The sequence below is a fragment of the Schistocerca nitens genome, chromosome 1 (assembly GCF_023898315.1).
Source record: "Schistocerca nitens isolate TAMUIC-IGC-003100 chromosome 1, iqSchNite1.1, whole genome shotgun sequence".
Taxonomy (NCBI): domain Eukaryota; kingdom Metazoa; phylum Arthropoda; class Insecta; order Orthoptera; family Acrididae; genus Schistocerca; species Schistocerca nitens.
Window position 1 is genome coordinate 316,137,022 of NC_064614.1, and position 24,049 is coordinate 316,161,070.

The following is a 24,049-nucleotide window of genomic DNA, read 5'->3' on the forward strand; positions in this document are numbered from 1 at the left end:
TACCTGCGACAACCACAAACTGAAAATAAACACAAAAAGTTCTAACGGGCTGTGCTTCATTGTATATTATTTTACGTAACATCAATTACTTATTCATATTTGTATGGAAAATTGACACTGATTTATTCTGTCGTATGATAAATAAATAACACAAAGAAGATCAAAATAATGGTGACTGATAAATTTAATAGGCAAATAGATGCAATCATTGAGCTAGGAAATGAAACACTGATTCAAGTAGATGAATTTTGATACTTGAGAAATACAGTAATAGATGACAAGAGAAGAATAATCGATATCGGAAGAAGAACAACGAGGACTAACCAAGACTTCAAAAAACAGTACTTTATGGGTAGTGTTCCAGTACTACAAGGTACTAAAGGGAAAAGAGTGGGGATAATACGATGCACAGAAGAAAACTAAATTTATTGGACACCTAATTCGATGTACAGACTTCATAAAAACATCTTAGAGGGAAAACTTCTGGAGAGAAAAATAAAACAAGAGGCAGACCCAGATATCCATATTACAAATTATTATCCGTGGAATTCCTTTCAGCAAATACACTCAAGGGATGCAACATCAATGCGGCGTTGTCTTTGGTGTTTGATGCAATTATGATGACTGTTTACCAGTGAGAATATAGTTACATAACTGATGAATAGTCTGGATGGTGGTTACAGGTTTATCGCATTGAAGGGAGAAACACACGAAATACAAAAGACAAACTTCAGATTATTCAGGACTCATTGTGGAGGAAGTGGTATAGAGTAAATTGTTGAGCGAAAGAATAGTGTATACATCGATTTTCATACCAAGTTTCAGTTCACATGACATGATGATACCACTCAGAATATAATAATGTATCAAGAATGTGTATTGTTAATGCTCCCACTAAGTGGGGCGAAAGGCACCTTGCTGGATGCATTTAATCTGTATAGTGATAACAGACATGAAGTAAAGCATGCAGTTGGTAATTTAAAGCTTTTGTGACGCAGAACATGTTTTCCTTGTTAATTTAGACAATTTCAATAATCATCAACAGCGTTTCTTGTAAAACTATTTTGTTAACTTATAATTATAGCAAATGCATAATAGCCAGATAGCTTAGACAGTAAATGCACTGCTCACAAATGGCACACAGTTTTAATCTCCCAGGATGTATCAGTTATTATTATCATTTCTTATGTAGGCAACATATTATTCTAGTAACCTTTAAATAATAAATTACTCTACATAAAGTAAGAACGGAGACTAAAGGCAGACTTATCATATCAAATAAATGAAACTGGAAATCTCTCCCGTAAGAACATAATGGTTGACAAGAAATACTGTTAAGCTAGTTCCTCTGTATGTTTGGTGGTGTAGTGTAGCGGTGGCAGAGAACAACGATCTTCCCTCTCATAGAAAGGCAGTTACTTCGAAGCTATCACCTCCCTGGGGAGGAAGGGGAGGGGGGCATGGATGTGTACCCCATTCCAACACAGAGATCACAGTTCTGGATTGCGGTGATAGTACAGAATGCAAAACGAGTTCTCAGAGGCTTGGATGTGTACCCCATTCCAACACAGAGATCACAATTCCGGATTGTGGTGATAGTACAGAATGCAAAACGAGTTCTCAGTGCGTTCTGGACCCTGTAGAAAAGCTTTTCTCTATGTGCGTTCTTTTCTAAATCTTTACAGGTTTCGCTGTAAGAAGAACTGACCATTGTTCAGGTTGTTTCAAATGGTTCAAATGGCTCTGAGCCCTATGGGACTTAACACCTGAGGTCATCAGTCCCCTAAAACCTAGAACTACTTAAACCCTAACTAACCTAAGGATATCACACAGATCCATCCCCGAGGCAGGATTCGTACCTGCGACCGTAGCGGTCACGCGGTTCCAGGCTGAAGCGCCTAGAACCGCACTGCCACACTGGCCGGCGGTTGTTTCAATACCAAACGTGTAGATAAGGGAATATATCTGATAAACATACACTCCTGGAAATTGAAATAAGAACACCGTGAATTCATTGTCCCAGGAAGGGGAAACTTTATTGACACATTCCTGGGGTCAGATACATCACATGATCACACTGACAGAACCACAGGCACATAGTCACAGGCAACAGAGCATGCACAATGTCGGCACTAGTACAGTGTATATCCACCTTTCGCAGCAATGCAGGCTGCTATTCTCCCATGGAGACGATCGTAGAGATGCTGGATGTAGTCCTGTGGAACGGCTTGCCATGCCATTTCCACCTGGCGCCTCAGTTGGACCAGCGTTCGTGCCGGACGTGCAGACCGCGTGACACGACGCTTCATCCAGTCCCAAACATGCTCAATGGGGGACAGATCCGGAGATCTTGCTGGCCAGGGTAGTTGACTTACACCTTCTAGAGCACGTTGGGTGGCACGGGATACATGCGGACGTGCATTGTCCTGTTGGAACAGCAAGTTCCCTTGCCGGTCTAGGAATGGTAGAACGATGGGTTCGATGACGGTTTGGATGTACCGTGCACTCGACGATCACCAGTGGTGTACGGCCAGTGTAGGAGATCGCTCCCCACACCATGATGCCGGGTGTTGGCCCTGTGTGCCTCGGTCGTATGCAGTCCTGATTGTGGCGCTCACCTGCACGGCGCCAAACACGAATACGACCATCATTGGCACCAAGGCAGAAGCGACTCTCATCGCTGAAGACGACACGTCTCCATTCGTCCCTCCATTCACGCCTGTCGCGACACCACTGGAGGCGGGCTGCACGATGTTGGGCCGTGAGCGGAAGACGGCCTAACGGTGTGCGGGACCGTAGTCCAGCTTCATGGAGACGGTTGCGAATGGTCCTCGCCGATACCCCAGGAGCAACAGTGTCCCTAATTTGCTGGGAAGTGGCGGTGCGGTCCCCTACGGCACTGCGTAGGATCCTACGGTCTTGGCGTGCATCCGTGCGTCGCTGCGGTCCGGTCCCAGGTCGACGGGCACGTGCACCTTCCGCCGACCACTGGCGACAACATCGATGTACTGTGGAGACCTCACGCCCCACGTGTTGAGCAATTCGGCGGTACGTCCACCCGGCCTCCCGCATGCCCACTATACGCCCTCGCTCAAAGTCCGTCAACTGCACATGCGGTTCACGTCCACGCTGTCGCGGCATGCTACCAGTGTTAAAGACTGCGATGGAGCTCCGTATGCCACGGCAAACTGGCTGACACTGACGGCGGCGGTGCACAAATGCTGCGCAGCTAGCGCCATTCGACGGCCAACACCGCGGTTCCTGGTGTGTCCGCTGTGCCGTGCGTGTGATCATTGCTTGTACAGCCCTCTCGCAGTGTCCGGAGCAAGTATGGTGGGTCTGACACACCGGTGTCAATGTGTTCTTTTTTCCATTTCCAGGAGTGTATAATCTCTTTCAAATTGTTTTCGGTATATATTTGTTCAAAAATCGCTGCATTTTCCATGTTGATCACGTAAATACGTACACTAACATCACAATAGTTAATAATGCCCAGTCTCGTCTCACGGTCCAAGATATCAATGATAACCAACTCAATGACGCAGTTATTGCTGACAACCGGAATAACAGAATGCGGTATCTACAGTTAAGTAAATATTCTCGGAGTACTTTACCTCCTACCTCTTGGCCAACAAGGTCTAGGGTGCAGTTAGAACTGGGTGGAGTCGTGGCTCATTTTTCGCCGTCATTGGTACAGTCCATCAATGAATCCTGTGAAGAGTACTGGATATGCCGCGGCAGCGTTCTTTGCCAGCTCACCAAAGTCGTTCAACTTTTCGTCACTAGATTGTTCTTACCGGGATGGTCGAAGAAAAAAATGGTTCAAATGGCTCTGAGCACTATGGGACTTAACATCTATGGTCATCAGTCCCCTAGAACTTAGAACTACTTAAACCGATCTAACCTAAGGACAGCACACAACACCCAGCCATCACGAGGCAGAGAAAATCCCTGACCCCGCCGGGAATCGAACCCGGGAACCCGGGCGTGGGAAGCGAGAACGCTACCGCACGACCACGAGATGCGGGCGATGGTCGAAGACCAAAATCTGTAGATAGAAAATGCAAATAAGGGAGGCAATGTACATTCGAGTTTTAAATGTTTTTGCCCACGTTAATGAAGGATACAAAACAGCAACTCACTCCACCTTCCTATGCAATAAGCAAAATTATTGAACATGGCGTTGTCATGTTTATAAATGGGCCGTAAAATTCAAAGGTTACGACCATACGTTACATTATACGCTACACCATTTCATGTCTTTTTCAAATATCTGTACATCTTAAATCGTTAACAATAGAGCAATAGTTTACGTGACATTTTCCCTTCACAACGCAGATCATACCAATTGTCCTTCGGAAGCACTCTGCAATGTTTGGAACAGTTAACCTGAGGCAAAAAGTAAAAAGCTCCGTTCTAGAAAGAAGAAATTAGTTATCAAACAGGGACCCTCTTGAAGTGGGTAATCCATTTATTTGGTACGTGTGTGACGAGGTATCGTAGACGCTGATATCTGGATTTGTCCAATAACTCACAGCGACTCTTCAAGGCCCTAGCTCTCCTCGGTAAGCTGGGAGAACCATAAATTAAAATTCACTTCCTTTCCCCGTCCCGTCTTAATTGGAACTACAGTAAAAACATATCCAAGATACCATCCACTGTCGAATCCTATCCAGTGAGCAGAACTCTATACTGATATACAGTACTCAAGGTTCTGTCTTCACGTTTTCCTGTTGTAGATTTATTAGTCGGTTTGACAAGTTAATTACAACACATTTAGTTACTTCGTAGCACGTTCTTATTGCAGTTAGTAGTTCAGCGTTTGCTACTAAAAGGGAACGACGCCAAGCCAGCCGTGCTGCAAGTTCGATAGCTCGCGGCCGGTGAGTTGAGCATTTTCATTGCCGATTCGAGTGTCTTTGGTCTCTCTCTCTCTCTCTCTCTCTCTCTCTCTCTCTCTCTCTCTCTCTCTCTCTCTAGGAGGAACGTAGGAGGTGGTCGAGGCTGGCAGGGGTTGGTAGTGGTGTCCGGTGGAGCCTACCTGTCACCTGTGGAGCAATTGGCCAGTATTCTTCGTCCACGGATTTCTTGACGCGTGCGTGGAGTGCCGGCATTTACTGTATCGGTCGGTGTGGCTGCTGACGTGACGTGCCTGGCGAGGCTACCCCTCTCCTGGCTGTGCTACTTCACATTGTTTCGGGGTTCCTCCTGCAGATGTGAGAGCGATTCGGTGAAGTCTGTGGATCGCCTCCCAGGCTGCCCTAGTCGCTCAGAATGAATTCATCGTGGGTTTTGCCGGACACTGCGTCGACACATCTGTCGAGGACAGAGCTACATTCTGCCTGCCTCCTTCTGTTTATGGGTGAGCGTCATTCGTAATGTTCGCCAGAAACTTGTCTAGGTTGCCTGTCTTTTGTTTGAAGCAGCTTGGTGCTTGCCTTGCACTTAGTTTTCAACTTCAGTTGTGCAGCGTTCCCGTATTTTGCATTTACTTGACGTCTATTTGAAAGATCCGCTGACATGTGCTCAACTCGCTCCCGTATGGAAACTGACTTATCTGTTTGGAGCATTTTTGTAAGTAAAATTGTGATTTAGATTTTAAGACCTTGCGGTCTGTGCTCAGTTTTAATTTTAGATTTCACTTCGCCATCGTGTTGAATTTAAGAAAGAAGATTCACTTTAATGAGTTTAGCGGCATGTAGTAAATCTCCCTCTTTAGATAGCACAATGAATCTTTAGCGGAATTAGCGGAATGTTTTATATGATACTCAAACACTGCTTACATTTGTTAAATTGTGTATGAAATTGTACGAGGATGAAGTAGCTAAGAACCCCAGCGGGATCTAGATACATTTTTAGTTGTTGATAGTAGTCGGAAAGCGGTTTTTGCATTTCTGAAGGGTGACATTTAAAGTACAGTTAACCCTTTACTCATGTTTACTCCGGTATTTATACCCGTTCTAAGTGTGATATTTTAGAGAGGTGGGCTGAAGGGCTTAGTTTCGTTTTATCCTCTCACTGTTTAAGAGAGTGTTTGCTGTACATGTTGTAGCGGTCAACTTACTCTCGCTTGCCTTGTTGTCGCTGGGACAGGTGCCTCAGATCTACGCCTGGGGTGTGCTGAGCCGCCAGCGGGCTTGTACCTGTCTGACATCGAGCTGATCATTTCTCATTTATTAATATTTAATGTGTTTGATCTTTTGAAATCTTTTTAAAATTCTAAAGCATGCCTAATTGTTTAACGTTTGGTACTTGGAATTTAATAATTTTCTTGAAACTGACCTTTAACATTTTTATTCCTTTTTAACTAGAAAAGAAAACATTAATCGCTGTACCTCGTTATTGGTTTAGAAAAAATTCTTATCGGGGGACGTACTTAATAATAAAATATGTTCAATGCTTTTCACCAGCCCGTCCTCTAGGGGCTGTCTGTTTGTGTCGTGCGACTGGGCACACGCCCTTCTTGCCTATTTCACCAGGTTACGAAAGAGTCTGAAATCAGCATCCAGCACACACACACCAACTCGCACATTTACACAAGCAAAAAAAGGATGGGATGCCGCTTACAGTTAAGCTGTTGATAAATTTCTGGTTTGATTTGTCACGTCCCACCACAGGTTAAAAGTTTAGCCTGCATCGTGCTGTCACTATGTTGACGACCGTGTGAACTGAGCTTTAATAAGCCAACTTAAACAGAGTGAGAGGGAGAAAGTCTCCCAGTAAACTTAGAGCAGATGATTATGAGGCGGAGAGGAGAAATTTTGATTCGTAGGATGTGCATAAGGGAGCAGACACTTAAGGATTTAATTCAAGAACAGTTTATTTTCACAGCTATTTAGCCTTATCCAGAGAGATGTCTTACGTGGCTGTGTATCTTTGCAAAAGATTGGGTACATCCTGTCACTTGTTTGGCCTTTCCAACAATTCCAGTTCCTGAGTTCTACCTTTCACTTTCGGAGAGTAGCACTCTGCTTGCAACTTGTTCCAACAATACACAGTCAAATACAGGGTTCCTTCACATTAATATGACTACCGTCTGTTCGAAGGCAACGTGTAATAAGTTGTCTTAGACGGCAGATGATAGCATTGGCACAGGAGGGTATATAAAGCATGTCGGGTGGACGCGGGAAACAGTGTAGTTGTTCTAGTAATATAGAAACGGAGCAATTTATCTGACTTCCAAAGAGGCATGATTATTGTCTTTTGGGTCAAAGGCCAAAGCATCGCCGACACGGCTAAGTTTGTAAACTGTTTGCTTGCTGACATGGTTAAAGTATACCATGTGTGGTAAAATGGCACTATCCAAAGCGAGCGCTGAGAGATGTTGTACCACGGACCGTTCATGACAGGGGTGAACGACGGCTGTCTAGATGTGTACGTGCAAGTAGACGTGCAAATGTTGAGTAACTGACCTCCCAGATGAAACATGGGGCTACCAACAGTGTGTCGTCAACGACCGTACAGCAAACTTTGCTGCGTCTGGGTCTCTGCAGCAGTTGGCTGGTTGATGTACACATACTGCTTTTCGTCGGCATCCAAGGCTGAAATTTGTACGCCTGAAACGCTACTCGCCGTCCGCTAAATGGTGACAGGTGACCTTTTCAGATGACCTGCGTTTTAAGCTCAATCGGCGTAAACGTCTGAAAGCAAGCACTCTGTAACAAACGTCAGAAGTGTTAAGAAGGGGAAGTTATGTTCTTGGCAATGTTTTCATGTCATTACTTGGGTGATCTCGTCAATCTGGACGGCACAGTGGACCAACAAAAGTATGAATCTATCTTTGGGGACCATTTTCGCCTCTACCTTCAATTTGTGTTTCTTCGGCACGATGGCAGCATGACAGTAAACATGTTACACATGGAACGTGCATGGTTTGAAGACACCAGGATGGGCTCACCGTACTCCTGTGACCAACGAACTCTCCTGGTTTAAGCCCAATCGAGAATCCGTGGTAGGACCTGGATTGGGCTGTTTGCACCATGGATCCTCAACCAAGAAACCTAGCACTGCTGGACACGGTAGTGCAATCGGCATGTCTCCACTTCCCGGTCGGTACCTTCCAGAACTTCACAGACTCTCTTCCTGCACATCTAGCAGCGTTCCGAGTGGCAAAATGTGGTTATTCAGGCTTCGGACAGGACGTCACATTAATGTGACTGTGCAGTGTACCTTAATTATAACTAAAGACAAGCTGTTTCTCTTTGTATTCAGGTGGACAGCTAATGTGAACAGACACTCGTTGCGACTTAATGCAATCAGATACCTCATCCACACTAGCAGACAAATGCGAGGCAGCGCACGTTCCTCCCTACATTCTGACACACAGACAACATCGACTATTACTCATTACGACTCTCGCTGTCAGACACCTCATTCACAACAGGGGACAAGTGTGAGGCAGTGCTTGTTTTTCTTAATATTGTGATAGATAATATAAACTGCTGAAGACAAACACTATAGCGCTTCTTCTTTGATAGACAGGAACCTCAGGATAATATCTGTTGCTAGATACTTAGCGGAAACTCAGTATACTCCCTCAAAGTATCGAAGTATCACACTATAGAGGCTCAGCAGTTTTACTGCTTCGGTGCCTCCTTACTGTGACTGCTTCCTGGTAATGACCCTTATAGCTCATGGCAGGGACTGCTTCTGACTGCCACTCTTCACCATCTGTGGTCCTTTGAACTAGCCACTTATATACTGGATTTTCAAGAATTATTATGCGAGTTTTTCCAGCAGATTTTCCTATGGACTCTTCCAAAGGTCCTCCGTAGGAATGAGAGTCTGCCAGAACCTTCTAGAACATTCCCAAACAATCTGTCTGTATGTCTGTGTCCTCATTTGGCTCTCGACAAGGCTTCCTTCATATAGAGCGCTGGACCGATTTCGGATGACCGCCTGACACCACGTATTATGTGTTGTCCTAATATTATTCTTATTAAAGTCTCTGTATTTCGCCACAGCCAAGCCACTTCTTACATTACCAAAATTTGACAGCCGTATCAGATTATTTTACGAATTACAGAGCACATAGGAGTTGAAAAGTGTCAGTATGATGCTTTTATTAATTTCTGAGAGTAGGAGTAAAATTTCGTTAGTATTATGTACTATCTTTTCGTAAAAACACTTAGATTTCGAAGTTGTCTGATAATGTGTTAACGGAGAGTGAATGCCGCAAGATTTCATTAGCATACCGAATGTTGCTTCGGTAGATGTTTCACACCTGGTATTTTCATCAAATTCCCAGATAAGTGATTACATCCCCAGGCACAACCGATGAACTGTAGTTCATCTTAGGCCAACAGCTTCCTTACTGACAGCTTTTCACATACATGTGGTAGAAGTCTCCAGGAGCAAAACTTCAAATCCGATAATTTCCCCGCTATTTTGCTATGGTCTATGATATTACTGCACGTAGAGTATTTATAAGATTTTGACGTGGTTGGAGAGCAACATGAGTCACGCGATTTCAGAATAACTCTGTGGGTCATACATCTTCAGCACACGAAAAACAGTGCTAAAACTGCTCGATAGAACTATTGCTACTTGAACACGATTGTGAAAATCACCAGGCTGTTCGAAGAACTATCAGTCATCAGTATTTAATTCGCTTCACCTCACAGAGACAAAGTATAGTCTTGTAATGTGAGAGGTAAATTTTAATAGGTGGACTAAAATATAGAGTACTTTTTCAAAATTTGGGCAAGCGTGTTTTAACAGATACTTGAGTTAAACAGTGTGGTATAAGGTTTACATCGTGGGAGAGGTAAAACCATTTCTTGCTGATAGCATTTGCCTCCACTCTCGTTCATTATCAGCCTAGTTTTCCGGAGAGCTAAACAACACTCTTTGCTAGACATCTTTGGGTTAAAACAGATTATATTCAATTTCATAATTCAGCAGATACGAAACTTTCATGTTCTGAGTGCAGCATAAAATATCCACTTGTTAACGTATTCTCACTTCATGTGTATTAGCACTTTCCTCGCTATTGTTCCAGGGTCCGAAAGTTTTGAATTATTTTTTTGATAGCAACGTTTACAGATATCATTAATAAATTTTCTGCTCGACAGTACGCAGCAAATGTTGTTGTTGTGGTCTTCAGTCCAAAGATGGTTTGATGCAGCTCTCCATGCTACTCTGTCCTGTGCAAGCCTCTCATATCCGAGTAACTACTGCAACGTACATCCCTCTGAACCTGCCTTATGTATTCATCTCTTGGCCTCCCTCTACGATTTTTATCCCCATGCGTCCCTCCAGTACGAATATGGTGATCCCTTGATGCTTCAGAATGTGTTCTACTACCCGAGCCCTTCTTTTAGTCAGGTTGTACCACAAATTTCTCTTCTTCCCAATTGTAATCGGTACTCCTCATTAGTTATGTGATCTATCCATTTAACCTTCAGCATTCTTCTGTAGCGCCACATTTCAAAAGCTTCTATTCCCTGCTTGTCTAAACTGTTTATCGTCCATGTTTCACTTCTATATATGGCTACACTCAATACAAATACTTTTAGAAAGGACCTCCTGACACTCAAATCTATACCCAATGTTAACAAGTTTCTCTTCATCAGAAACGCTTTCCTTGACGTTGCCAGTCTATATTTTATATCCTCTCTACTTCATCATCAGTTATTTTGCTTCCCAAACAACAAAAGATATTTACTACTTTAAGTTTCTCATTTAATAATCTGATTCCCTCAGCAACACCTGAATTAATTCGACTACACTCCATTACCCTTGATTTGCTTATATTGTAGTTCATCTTATATCCTCCTTTCAAGATACTGTCCATTCCGCTCAAAAGCCCTTACAAGTCCTTAGCTGTCTCTTGACCTTCTCCCTAGATTTTAATACCTACTCAAAATTCTTCTTTTGTTTCCTTTACTACTGCTTGCTCAATATACGGTCTGAATAACATAGGGGATAGGCTACGAACCTCTCACACTCCCTTCTCAACCACTGCTTCCCTTTCGTGCCCCTCGACTCTTATAACTGCCATCTTGTTTCTGCACAAACTGTAAAAAGCGTTTCACTCACTGTATTTTACCCCCGCCACCTTTAGAACTGAAAAAAGAGTATTCCAGTCAACATTGTCAAAAGCTTTCTCTATGTATACAAATGCTATTAATGTAGGTTTGCCTTTTCTTAACCCATCTTCTATGAGAAGGCGTTGGGTCAGTATTTCCTCTCTGTGCTCCTACATTTCTCCGGAATACAAACCGATCCTCCTCAGGGTCGGCTTGTACAAGTTTCTCCATTCTTCTGTAAGGAATTCGTTTTAATATTATGGAGCCATGACTTATTAAACCGATAGTTCGGTAATTCTGACACCTGTCAGCACCTACTTTCTTTGGAATTGGGATTATTATGTTCGTCTTTAAATCTGAGGGTATTTCTCCTGTCTCATATTTCTTGCTCACCAGATGGAAGAGTTTTGTCACGGCTGGTTCCCCAGGTTATCCGCAGCTCTAATGGAATGTTGTCTACTCCCGGGGCCTGGTTTCAGTGCTTTATCTAAATCTTCACCCAGTATCATGTCTCCCATCTCATCTTCATCTATGTCCTCTTCCATTTTAATAACATTTCCCGCAAGTACATCTCCCTTGTGTAGCTCCTCTATATACTCCTTCCACTTTTCTCCTTTCCCTTCTTAGCTTACGACTGGTATTTCATCTCAGCACTGGATACTCGTACAGGTGGTTCTCTTTTCTGCAAAGGTATCTTTAATTGCCCTGTAGGTAGTATCTACTTTACCCCTAGTGATACATACTTCTACATCCTAACGTTTGTCCTCTAGCCATTCCTGCTTAGCCATTTTGCACTTTCTGTCGTTCTCATTTGTTAGACGTTTATGTTCCCTTTCGCCTGCTTCATTTGTTGCATTTTTATACTTTCTCCTTTCCTTGATTAAATTCAATAATTCTTGTGTTATCCAAGGATTTCCACTAGCTCTCGTCTTTTTACCTACTTGATCCTCTGCTACCTTCACTATTTCATGTCTCAAACCTACCCATTCTTCTTCTGTTGTATTCCTTTCCCCCGTTCTTGTCAATCTTTCCACAATGCTCCCTACGAAACCCTCTGCAACCTATGATTCTTTCAGTTTATCCAGGTCCCAGCTCATTAAATTACTTCCTTTTAGCAGTTTCTTCAGTTATAATCTGCAGTTCACAACCAATAGATTGTGGTCTGAGTCCACATCTGCCCCTGGAAAAGTCTTACAATAGGAAATCTTGTTACTAAATCTCTGTGTAACCATTATGTAATCAATTTGAAACCTTCCGGTGTCTCCAGGTCTCTTCCACATATACAGCCTTCTCTCATGATCCTTTACCCAAGTGCTAGCTATGATTAAATTATGCTCTGCACAAAATTGTATTGGGCGGCTTCCTCTTTCATTTCGTTCCCACACTCCATATTCTCCTACTACCCTTCCTTGTGTTCCTTTTCCTACTATTGAAATACAGTTCCCTATGACTATTTAATTTTCGTTCCCCAACTTTCTGAATATTTTCTTTTATCTCATCATACGTTTCCTCAGTCTCCTCCTCATCTGCGGAGCTACTTGGCATATAAACTTGTACTGCGGTAGTGAGTGTAAGCTTGGTGTCTATCTTCGCTACAACAATGCCTTCACTATGAAATTCATAGTAGCTTATCCGCGATCATATTTTTTTACCCATAATTAAACCCATTCCTGTATTACCCCTAGTTGATTTTGTAATTATATCCTTGTGTTCACCTCACCAGAAATCTTGTTTCTCCTGCCAGCGAACTTCAGTAATTCCCACAAAATCTATCTTTAACCTATCAATTTCCCTTTTTAAATTTTCTAACCTACTAGCCCTCTTGAGGGATCTGACATGCCACTCTTCGTTGCGTAGAACACCAGATTTGTTTCTCCTGATAACGACGTCCTCCTTAGTAGTCTCTGCCTGGAGAGCCGTATGGGGTCTATTTTATCTCCGTAACATTTTACCCAAGACGATGCCATCATCATTTACCATACAGTAGAGCTGCATGTCCTCTGGAAGAATTACGGCTGTAGTTTCACTTGGTTTCAGCCGCTCGCAGTACCAGCACAGCAAGGCCAGATCAGTCAATCATCTAGACTATTACCCCTGCAACTACTGAAAAGGCTGCTGCTCCTCTTCAGGAACCATACGTTTGTCTGGCCTCTCAACAAGTACCCCTCCGTTGTGGTTGCACCTATGTTACGGCTATCTGTATCGCTAAGGCACGCAAGCCTCCATGACAACGGCAAGATCTACGGGTCGCAGTCAGCCTGTACTGTCTAAAGCGTACTTCAGAGTGTTTCAGTGTACAGCGAGTACTTGCCTCATGCATCTTATCAAAAGTGATAATTTCACTCCAAACAAACAATCGACGGGATATGGGAGTAGCTGCTGTAATCGCAAGGGGCTCATCGTTGGTACACTACTTTGCGTAAGTGCTTACCCGTAGGTTTGTCATAACCGCTAGTCAGTCCCTTTAGATGCAGCTCGATGCTCACTTTTTTTTCGTTGTGGAGTCAATTGTATGCAACTTCTACTTACATCCTCAAATGTTAGGCTTCTCATGTCACTGTAAAGTCGCATTTCTGGCCGACCATAGTTTCATCCCCTGCCAATGGAATCACTGGGATGCTGTAGGGGACGTTTGTGTTTGCAGCCCACTCTCCAGGCTGTTGTCAGTTTCCCAGACCTTGAGGCCTCTAATTCTCAGTCAAGCTGCTCCTCACTTATCATGAGATTGACTGTACTGCTTTTCAGCCCTCGCAGTGAGGATAATTCTCCAGTAGTACCTGGTATTGAAAATAGGTCTCCCACATAATAAAAATGGTTCAAATGGCTCTGAGCACTATGGGACTTAACATCTGTGGTCATCAGTCCCCTAGAACTTAGAACTACGTAAACCTAACTAACCTAAGGACATCACACACATCCATGCCCGAGGCAGGATTCGAACCTGCGACCGTAGCGGTCACGCGGTTCCAGACTGAAGCGCCTTTAACCGCACGGCCACATCGGCCGGCCCCACATAATAAAAAGAAAAAATGTTCAAATGTGTGTGAAAACTTATTGGACTTAAGGTCATAAGTCCCTAAGCTTACACACTACTTAACCTAAAGTATCCTAAGGACAAACACACACACCCATGTCCGAGGGAGGACTCGAACCTCCGCCGGGACCAGCCGCACAGTCCACGACTGCAGCGCCTTAAACCGCTCGGCTAATCCCGAGCGGCTAGTAGTAATAATAATAATAATAATAATAATAATAATAATAATAATAATAAAACCTCACCACTCAGCCATGAACTGCGAACTTCACTGAAACTCCATTCTGCTAATGGTAGAATTGCTCTGATTCAAACGAAACCTAGATATCATACCGGAATCCATGCAGGGTTTCTTCAACGTATGTGGTTCGTTGCAGTCCGTGATCTTGCGGCTTCACTTCCCATTTTGAGTATCTAGTAGTGTATGTTTTACGCCTGTTTGCCCTTTAAATTATGATTCCTCCTCTGACATGCCACTCGGCTTTACAAATATATATGCACTATGTGACAAAAAGTATCAGGAGTAAATCGAGCAAATGTATAGTTGTGACGACCACGGCGGACAGAGCCATCACACCGACGTCATCTCAGACGCCGTCGCAATCTGTTCCACCGCGCGACCGTGGCGCGGGGCGCGGACGGCGGAGTGAGCGCGCCGCGGGCGGAGGGTATTTAAATCGGCCGCCGCCGTGACCGAACCCAGTTCCCCCTGAGCAGCCATAGTGTACGGATCTCCGTGCCGGCACGTTCACAGGAGCTCAGTCCGTCAGTTCACCTGATGATGGCGACATGTATGATCGCCGAAATATTGTGCCCGTTGGACACTGTAGACCGGCAGTACACCCGTGGATATTTTGATTATCAAATACGCCGGGAGAAACTCAAGAATCACATATATTTTCCATGTTAGGTGCATTGTGCTGTCACCAACTGCCAGGTACTCCATATCTGCGACCTCAGTAGTCATTAGACATCGTGAGAGAGCAGAATGGAGCGCTCCGCGGAAGTCGCGGACTTCGAACGTGGTCAGGTGATAGGGTGTCACTTGTATCATACGTCTGTACGCGAGATTTCCACACTTCTAAACATCCCTAGGTTTCCGATGTGATAGTAAAGTGGAAATGTGAAGGGACATGTACAGCACAAAAGCGTACAGGCCGATTCGTGTGTCGACTGACAGAGACCACCGACAGTTGAAGAGGGTCGTAATGTAAAATAGGCAGGCATCTATCCAGGCCATCACACAGCAATTCCAAACTCAATCAGGATCCACTGTAAGTACTAAAACAGTTAGGAGGGAGATCAGAAAACTTGGATTTCATGATCGAGGGGTTGCTCATAAGCCACACATCACGCCGGTAAACGCCAAACGACGCCTCACTTGGCGTAAGGAGGGTAAACATTGAACGATTGAACAGTGGAAAATTGTTGTGTGGAGTGACAAATAACGGTACACAATGTGGCAATCCGATGGCAGGATGTGGGTATGGCGAATGCCCGGTGAATGTCATTTGTCAGCGTGTGTAGTGCCAACAGTAAAATTCGGAGGCGGTGGTGTTATGGTGTGGTCGGGTTTTTCATGGACGGGGTTTCCACCCTTTGTTGTTTTGCGTGGCACTATCACAGCACAGGCCGGCACTGATGTTTTAAGCACCTTCTTGCTTCCCACTGTTGAAGGGCAATTCGGGGATGGCGATTGCATCTTTGAACACACCTGTTCATAATTCACGGTTTGTGCGGAGTGGTTACACGACAATAACATCCCTGTAATGGACTGGCCTTCACAGAGTCCTCACCTGAATCCTAAAGAACACCTTAGGGATGTTTCAGATCGCCGACTTCGCGCCAGGCCTCACCGACCGACATCGATAACTCTCCTCAGTGCAGCACTCCGTGAAAACTAGGCTGCCACTCCCCAAGAAACGATCCAGCAACTGATTGAACGTCTGCTTGCGAGAGTGGAAGCTGTCATCGAGGCTAAGGGTGAGCCAACATCATACTGAATTCCAGTATTACCGATGGAGGGCGCCACGAACTTATAAGTCATTTTCAGCCGGGTGTCCGCATACTTTTGTTCACATAAGGTATCTGAACGCTTCAAAATAATTCGCTTCGTCACACAATGTGCTATTCTTTGGACTCCTGATACAGAATTAAATTGACGGTATGAATAACCTTTTAGGATTAGAGACAATATTTCTCAATGATCTGAATGCTTTCCACTCATTAACTAAAGGGTGTGAATGTCGAACTATCTAAATGCTAAATTTCACATTTGTCAGGAGAATAAAATAACAGCGTACCTCTCTTTGTACTTTAATGTAGGCAAAAAACTGAGAATGTGTTCTGGTACCACAGAATTATGTTGCTCAGCTGCAAAAAGTAAGACGACAAAGAAGAAAATAATTTGTTAACAACGCACTAGGTGTCCTACCAAGAGACTTACTAATTCTAAGTGTCAATAAGAAAATTTTTGTTTCAGATGCCATTAATACTGAGGCACTAAGTTTTATACGTGGTAATACAGGTACAGGAATACAGAAGTAATGTTTTAAACAGTAAAACTGTAATCAACAAAAACAATTTCTTATCACTTTTGAATTAGTTACAAGAAAATAACAATAATAAAATCAAGGAAAAAATCTTTCAACATTTATTTCTGTTACTTACACAGCTTCATTCTGTGGATCAGATATTGTACAGTTTGCTATAGAAGGGCCTGTGCTGTCGAGGAAGAAATGGATGTTGTTCACATTTTCAGACAGTAGTTCTTTTGTATGTTCATTTCTCCAAAAGTTTTTACTATTTTTGAAACCAAGATTATCTTCTTTCATTACAAATATATTTTACTGATGCAAACAAAAGCTTACATGCCCTCTGGCTACCACACAAACTATAAACCAATTAAGTAGAGGAGAACTTAACGTATGGCACTTTGAATACAGAGGGACGCACTACTTGGCACCGAGATAGTGCAAAAATTCATTAATGAATATTATAAACAATTTCTTCATAATTTTGCACTTGGAACCAGTACAGCGACAAGCCACAGAGTACCGAGAACACAACAGCACTGAAAATTCATTTTATGAACGCTTGGTACTTAGAATTTTGACATTTCCGCTCTTCAGTTAAAAGGTTGTCTTTTATTATAAGTTACCAGCAATAAATGAATAGCTCGGTTTGACTAGAATTCTCGTGAGATCATGACTCCGTTAGGCTATGAGGGCCGCTCAACAAGTAATGCAATACTTTTCTTCCTTGGCCGATTTCGGTTGAAAAAATGCGAAATGTGCTGTGGAACATTAGTGAATTATTCGTGCATTAGTCCCTATAGTTTCATGAAGATGCGATAGGTGGCCGCGCCATGTGTTGTCTTCAAAATGACGTCTCTAACGGTGGTGTTGTCCAAATAAGCAACTGTCACTGAATTTATATTGGCGGAAAGCCAGAGCACCGCAGATATTCGTAGGCGCTTGCAGAATATCTACGGACACCTAGCAGTGAACAAAAGCACTCTGAGCTGTTGGTAAAGGCGTCTGTCATCACTGCAGCAAGGTCGCTCAAATCTGTCTAATCTCCCGCGTGCCGAGCGGCCGCACACAGCTGTCCGTCCTGCAGTCGTACGGACACTCTAACACGAGTTGACATAAAGATCACAATGAAACACGTCACTGCACAATTGGACGTCTCTGTTGGCAGTGCTCACACATTCGTCCACTAGCTCGGGCACTCAAAGCTGTGTGCCCACAGGATTCCTCACCGCCTAACAGAACACCATGAAGAACAACGAAGGCCCACCAATGCGGAATTGATGGTGCGTTAAGAGGCTGACAGCTTTTTGTCAAGAGTCGTCACAGGCTAAGAAACAAGGGTTCATCACTTAACAACTAGAAACGAAACGGCCATTCGTTAAGCTAGGCCACACCACCTTGAAAGGTCTCTGTTGGATTCCTTTCATGTTAATTTCTTAAATCTGTTGTCATTTACGGCATAAATTCCTCGTCTAAATATACTGTGGCGTTTCTGACTATCTGGGAGGAGACTGAGTAGTGGAACGTGTTACTTTTACACATAAATAAGAACGATCTGTCATACTACTACACTCTAAAACACAGTTTATATGTAATTCATGTCACACAGTCTCATACGGAACCTACATCCGCTTTCTTTTATATACTGTATACGATTAGATACTGTCATCCCCCTTCCCTTCTGTGTGAGAGGATGAATGAGCAAATGTATTTCTAGTTGCATGCTTGAGGGTAGCAGACAAGCCTGTCTGCTAGAGAACACTAGGACCAACGTCGGAACAGGTAGTTATGCTTTCTAACAGCAGAGAGGTTTCTAAGATTAGTATGGTCCTGTCCGTCCCTTGTCATGTTGGTATAGGAAGCTGCCTCTCTGGTCACTTCCGTTTGTATTTGGGAAGTACGCTCGGTAGGAGCCCAGCAGGGCAGTCTCTCCGCGGTGAGCGTCTGAAGCGGTAAGATCTCCAGCTAAGCACGTGTCTGCTAAGTCCATAGGACAATGGATTTCTTAAGATCAGCCTAACTGAGAATTTAATCACCTTTATTTCAGGTTTAGCTCTAAAATATCTAATGTTATCTTAAATTGCAACGCAGTGTAATTCGAATGTGAAGTTCAGAATATATTCCGGTAGTTGCTTTGTCACTACTTTGTGAGTAAAGTGGAACCACCTGTTGATCAGTAACTCTAACTAAGATCAATCATAAATGCGAAAGCTTATGTGATTATAACGTCTCGTCTTGACAATATTTTTCAATATAGCAACTTTTCTTTATGTTCAACTCACGTGGGGTGTACTTTGCGAGACCAGTACCACGTGCTTATATAACTGTTTGACCCATCAGGTTACTAGTAAGACGTTAGTAACCAGTTCGAGGTTTTTCTTTTGTAAATTGCTTTTCGATCTAATTTATTTTAATTATCAAAATTATTGAGGAGTTACACTCTTTGTGTAAACCAAGTTGACCACGTGAAGCATGTGGTGTAATCATCAAAGTAGCCCTCAGCTATTCTTCTCGGATGATTTCACAGAGAGTTAGTATGAATTTAGTATATCAGTGTGTGGTAATTACATGACGGACAGGATTGTGCTACGAACGTAACTTCTTTGGGTGAAAATTGATTCGGTTGGTTGTGGTTAATTTCCTCTTGCATATGTTTCAACGTTCTTCGTGTGTTATTTTATGAATGTAGTGTTGTATGCAGTCTCCCAATCTTGGCTCCATATTTGATGTGTTCCGTAAGATTACAATCTCACATTTTCACAATCCTAAATAAGGCACCAGTTTAGTTATGAATCAAGTTTAATATGCTGAAATTTCAATGATCAATGTTAAAATAAATTTCCAAATATAAACTGATTTATTTCTTTTTATTCAAATTCTCTTATATATATATATAAATCACCGGTTGTCGTATGACTATTAAAAGATTATAATTAATGTTAGTCTGGTTGGGAATTTGGTAAGCTAGACTGGATACCTGGTGAAACAGTTGTGCAGTAATGCAAGGGTAACTTCCCCATACAGCTCACAGCCTTTATTGTCTATCAGCACCGCTTTCAGAAGAAATTAAAGCAACAACATTACAACCTCTCCTCCGAAGCAAAAGTTCAAATCCTCACCTTCAGACGGTAAAGTCTTCGCAACGCACTTCTGGTACTGTGAAAGCCTTAGTTTGTTTGAAGTACTCCTTCATCGTGCAACGATACTGTGCTACCCTCAGTAATTTGAAGGAACTACACAGCGCGTTCGTCACCACAAAAATGCAAACGAAATCCATGTCTGCGCACCCCAGAGGAACTCTTAAAACTTGAGTTTTTTTTCTGCCCTTCCGCATTCACTCAACAATCCGGATCTCGCACCTTCCGACTTCCACCTGTTAGGCACAATGAAGGTTGCACTCCATAGGAAACAGTGCGTAAATGATGGGGATGATATTGATGCAGCAAGATGCTGGCTCCGACGTCACCCAGTAGAGTGAAACCATTGTGGCATACATACCCTCACAGTAAGATGGCGTAAGGGAGTCGCACTGAACGAAGATCATGTTGCAGAATATGGTTTGGTAGGGGAAAGAGTTGGAAATAATAATGTTTGTTGGAATTATGAATAAAAGCAACTTAATGAACGCCCATCGTAGTACGCTGTTATAAAACTATGCTGTTGCGTCAAGCTTTTCACGTCGCAGTCTTATATCTGTGAAACCTCGTACATTCTAAGAAGCACACATAAGTAGTGCAGGTAACAAAGTGGAAATAATCTAAATTTCGAAATAAGTAATGCAAATGAACAAAAACAAATGAATGAAACAGTGTTAGTAGCATGTTCCCAACACTCATAGGAAAAAAGATCAATCGAAATGATAATTATTTGTATAACTGCACTGCTAGAAAAAAAAATGCAGTACGCTCAAGCCATGTGTTTAGTGTCACCAGGGTATAACACGTACGTACTGAGAGATCGTAGTGACAGGGATTTGTCACGGTCATCAGCGGTCAGATGACACTCCAGGATGCATATTTCAACTCTGCAGGCAGTAACTGTGCTGTATTTAGAGGTGAACAGTGTTTCCAACATCCAGTCTAGGGTACAGCCGTGCCCCAGCGACGAGGTTCGTTTTCCTGTTGAACAGTTTCAGCTATTTGAACTGGGTCGCATTATTATAAGCCTGCGGGAAGCTGGGTGGACGTATGGACGGCTTGCTGCTCATGTTAACCACACTGCATCCGTGATGTGTCGCTACTTTCGACAGTGGTCTCTGGAACATTCCCACGTATGGAGACCAGATCCTGGATATTCACGTAGCGCAGACTCAAGTCACGATCGACGAATTGTGCGAATAGCGATGACCGAACGAACACCATCCAGGGACTAAATCCGGGCAGATGTCGCACCTGCTGTGTCATCAGGAACTCTTGAGAACCGTCTGCTTGCAGGAGGATTAAGATCACACGCACCTCTTTCAAGGCCAGTGTCGTGAGTTGGCTGGAGAGTAGAATGGCGCTCTGTTGCCTTCACTGAACAAAATGGTTCAAATGGCTCTGGGCACAATGGGACTTAACTGCTAAGGTCATCAGTCCCCTAGAACTTAGAACTACTTAAACCTAACTAACCTAAGGAAATCACACACATCCAAGCCCGAGGCAGGATTTGAACCTGCGACCGTTGCGGTCGTGCGGTTCCAGACTGTAGCGCCTAGAACCGCTCGGCCACTCCGGCCGGCTTCAGTGAAGAGAATAGGTTCTATCTGCACGAGAGTGATGGAGTTCCACGCTTATGTCGAGGACCTAGTGAGTTGTCTATCCCAGAGCGCATACTTCCACAACACACCATTGTCATCTTAGCGTTGATGGTGTGCGGGCGCATTTTTTACAACACGCGGTCACATTTCCACATTTGATATTTCTGCGAATTAAATTAATTAGCGCCCTCTACATCGCACAGGCTGCTATCCACGTGCAGCTGCCATTTCTTTGACAGAAAAGTGATGCCCTTTCTCACAAGGACCATGAACGTCCAGATAAGGCTGTTGCGACGCAATACGCTCTTCTTGGTGTGCTTCAAGATGCCAATCCAGGCGGGTGTAAAATGAATGTGCGCAAGGGAAAATAATAAACTCTGAAATGAAGATTTGGCCCTGTCTGACTACCCCCTTAAAGCAGATCTTAGGATCTCTTGATGGACTTTAACATATAAATTACAACCTAAACATAAATGAATGATTAAGGCAACTAATTCTACTAAATGCTTATATATTTATTGTAGATTAAAAAACATTTATATTACAAAGTTTACATTTCCTAAGTAAAATTACTAATCAATTGCCCAACTCTGCCCCTTATTATGACCACGCGATCTAATATCAATAACGCGAAATATCTGACATCATCTACGTACCAAACACTAGAAGACACTACTTTCAAATATGATCTACGGTTGTGTGGAACCTCAGTGGAAACAAACTTACGTGATCGCAGCTGTGTAGCTTTTATATCCCTAATAACCCCAAGCAATTTGCGATATCACCGTATGTACTGCGTCCGTTGCATCGAAATGATGGTTCTCGTACTCGTCTGCGGCGAGGGAAGAGCTCCAGCCGCAAATAAACTCTTTCAAACACTAGGATGGCAGAAGGCGGTCCTCTGACTAATATACTCTAATACTGCCTTCTCCTCTCTGTGTTCTACAGGCGAGAAACGCGAACTCCCAGTACGGAGTTCAGATAACGTCTTAACGTTTGCCAGCAAGGCTCGGCTGCTCACCATCGTAATTCCGAAAACGAATCATATTCCCGAAACCACGGAATATTCTCCCTCTCTACAGATTCTTCCGAACGCTGACCAACCAGACTTTTTTGTCGTCCACCACGGAAAGTTTGCGAGGAAAAACCTATACTGGTACAATGGTACGCTTCTGAGTAAAAATCCTTGGAAATAACCCAGCGTGAGTGGTTTCCGAGGTGCCGCTTCTTCGTTCCTCTCACCTGCGTCCAAGATTTTCAGCGTTCGGAAGTATTATCCGGTTATCCTTCTGGCCCCTACTAAAATAGCGGCCGGCCGTCACCCTATTCTGCTCCAGAGCTCAGGTGCCACGACGTCCGTCTAGCTACTTCCTGTGTTTAAGCAGGACCAACACCTGTGCGGGCCTTCCACCCAGAGCTTGAGCTCTGCCTGCCGTTTCATCTCCACTGGTGTTCCAACCGCTACTAGTATAGGCAATCATTCATTAGGTCGTTTTTGTAATAAACACTCCGTCACCTTTCATGCAATAAGCGTTAACAATTATTTACAAGACGTACGTGACAATGTCCTTTAAATATGCATATATACGATGTACAACTTGTCAAATGATATCTAATTGTGGTTGTAATTCACTGGATGAGTGCTTGTAAGGTGCGTAATTATAGCCACCATACAGTGCAAGTGCCCTGGACAGCTAGACCACCAGAAGTCTCGCCAACGGAACAAGTCTGGAAGAAGATGAAGTGGGAATTTACTGGTTCTCCAACTCCTGCAAGAACCATTGCCGAATTGCAACAAAAGTCGCAAAATCCTTGGATTAATCTATCGTAGAATGTTTTTCGGCACCTTGACAGTCAAATTAAAATTTTTGTGCTACCACAAGCGCATGTAACTTCTTCTTGTATACAACATAATACTAAAAGACACTACACAGGTTAGCGTAAGGCATCAAGAGGTACTTTCAGCCAAAGCGCATATCGATAATGCTTTGACTCTCTCAACAAGAAATGGTATCTCTTGCTGTTTAATCTTACAATGCATCTGACTAGAGAGTTTATATTAACTGTGTACAACCAACTTACTTGGTTCTAGATATTATAGCAGTATGGCTATCACACTGCCTGATATTTGTAACAAGTGTTTAAGTGGACTTTTTTAAAAATATCTTATTGTACGGTGGGGTAACACATTGTATTTCCACAATTCTAAAGGTGCTGAAGCATATAAAGAAAAGTTACATGCGACTTGTGAAGACTTAACAGTTTTAATTTCTAATGGTCGCTGTTACCCTGTAGTCAAATGCGTGCGCTCGCTACCTTTATGATAGTTTGCATGCGAGCATACCCGCTTGCAATGACGTCAGTGGGCGACACACTGAGTACTGATGCAACTATTTGGGCATCCTTTACTGTGACATCTGTGACTCACATGGTCTGAATTTGCTATCGTATACTCCTAAAATCGTGTATTGCCTGTGACCTCAATAGTGAATAAAATGTCGTAGTCCTCGTGGGTGTTGCATTATTACCGGTAGCAAGTTTAGAAAAAAGATATTTAGATTATTAGTTAGAGATTGACTTACTGTATCTCCAGCGGTCGATTAAAATAGAAAGACCTCTTGTCTATTAGCGTCGATCAACCTGTTCAAAGAGAAGAAAGCACTTTCACATTCAACGCCCAGGTGGAACTGTCACAGATCCCTATCCGGATTTC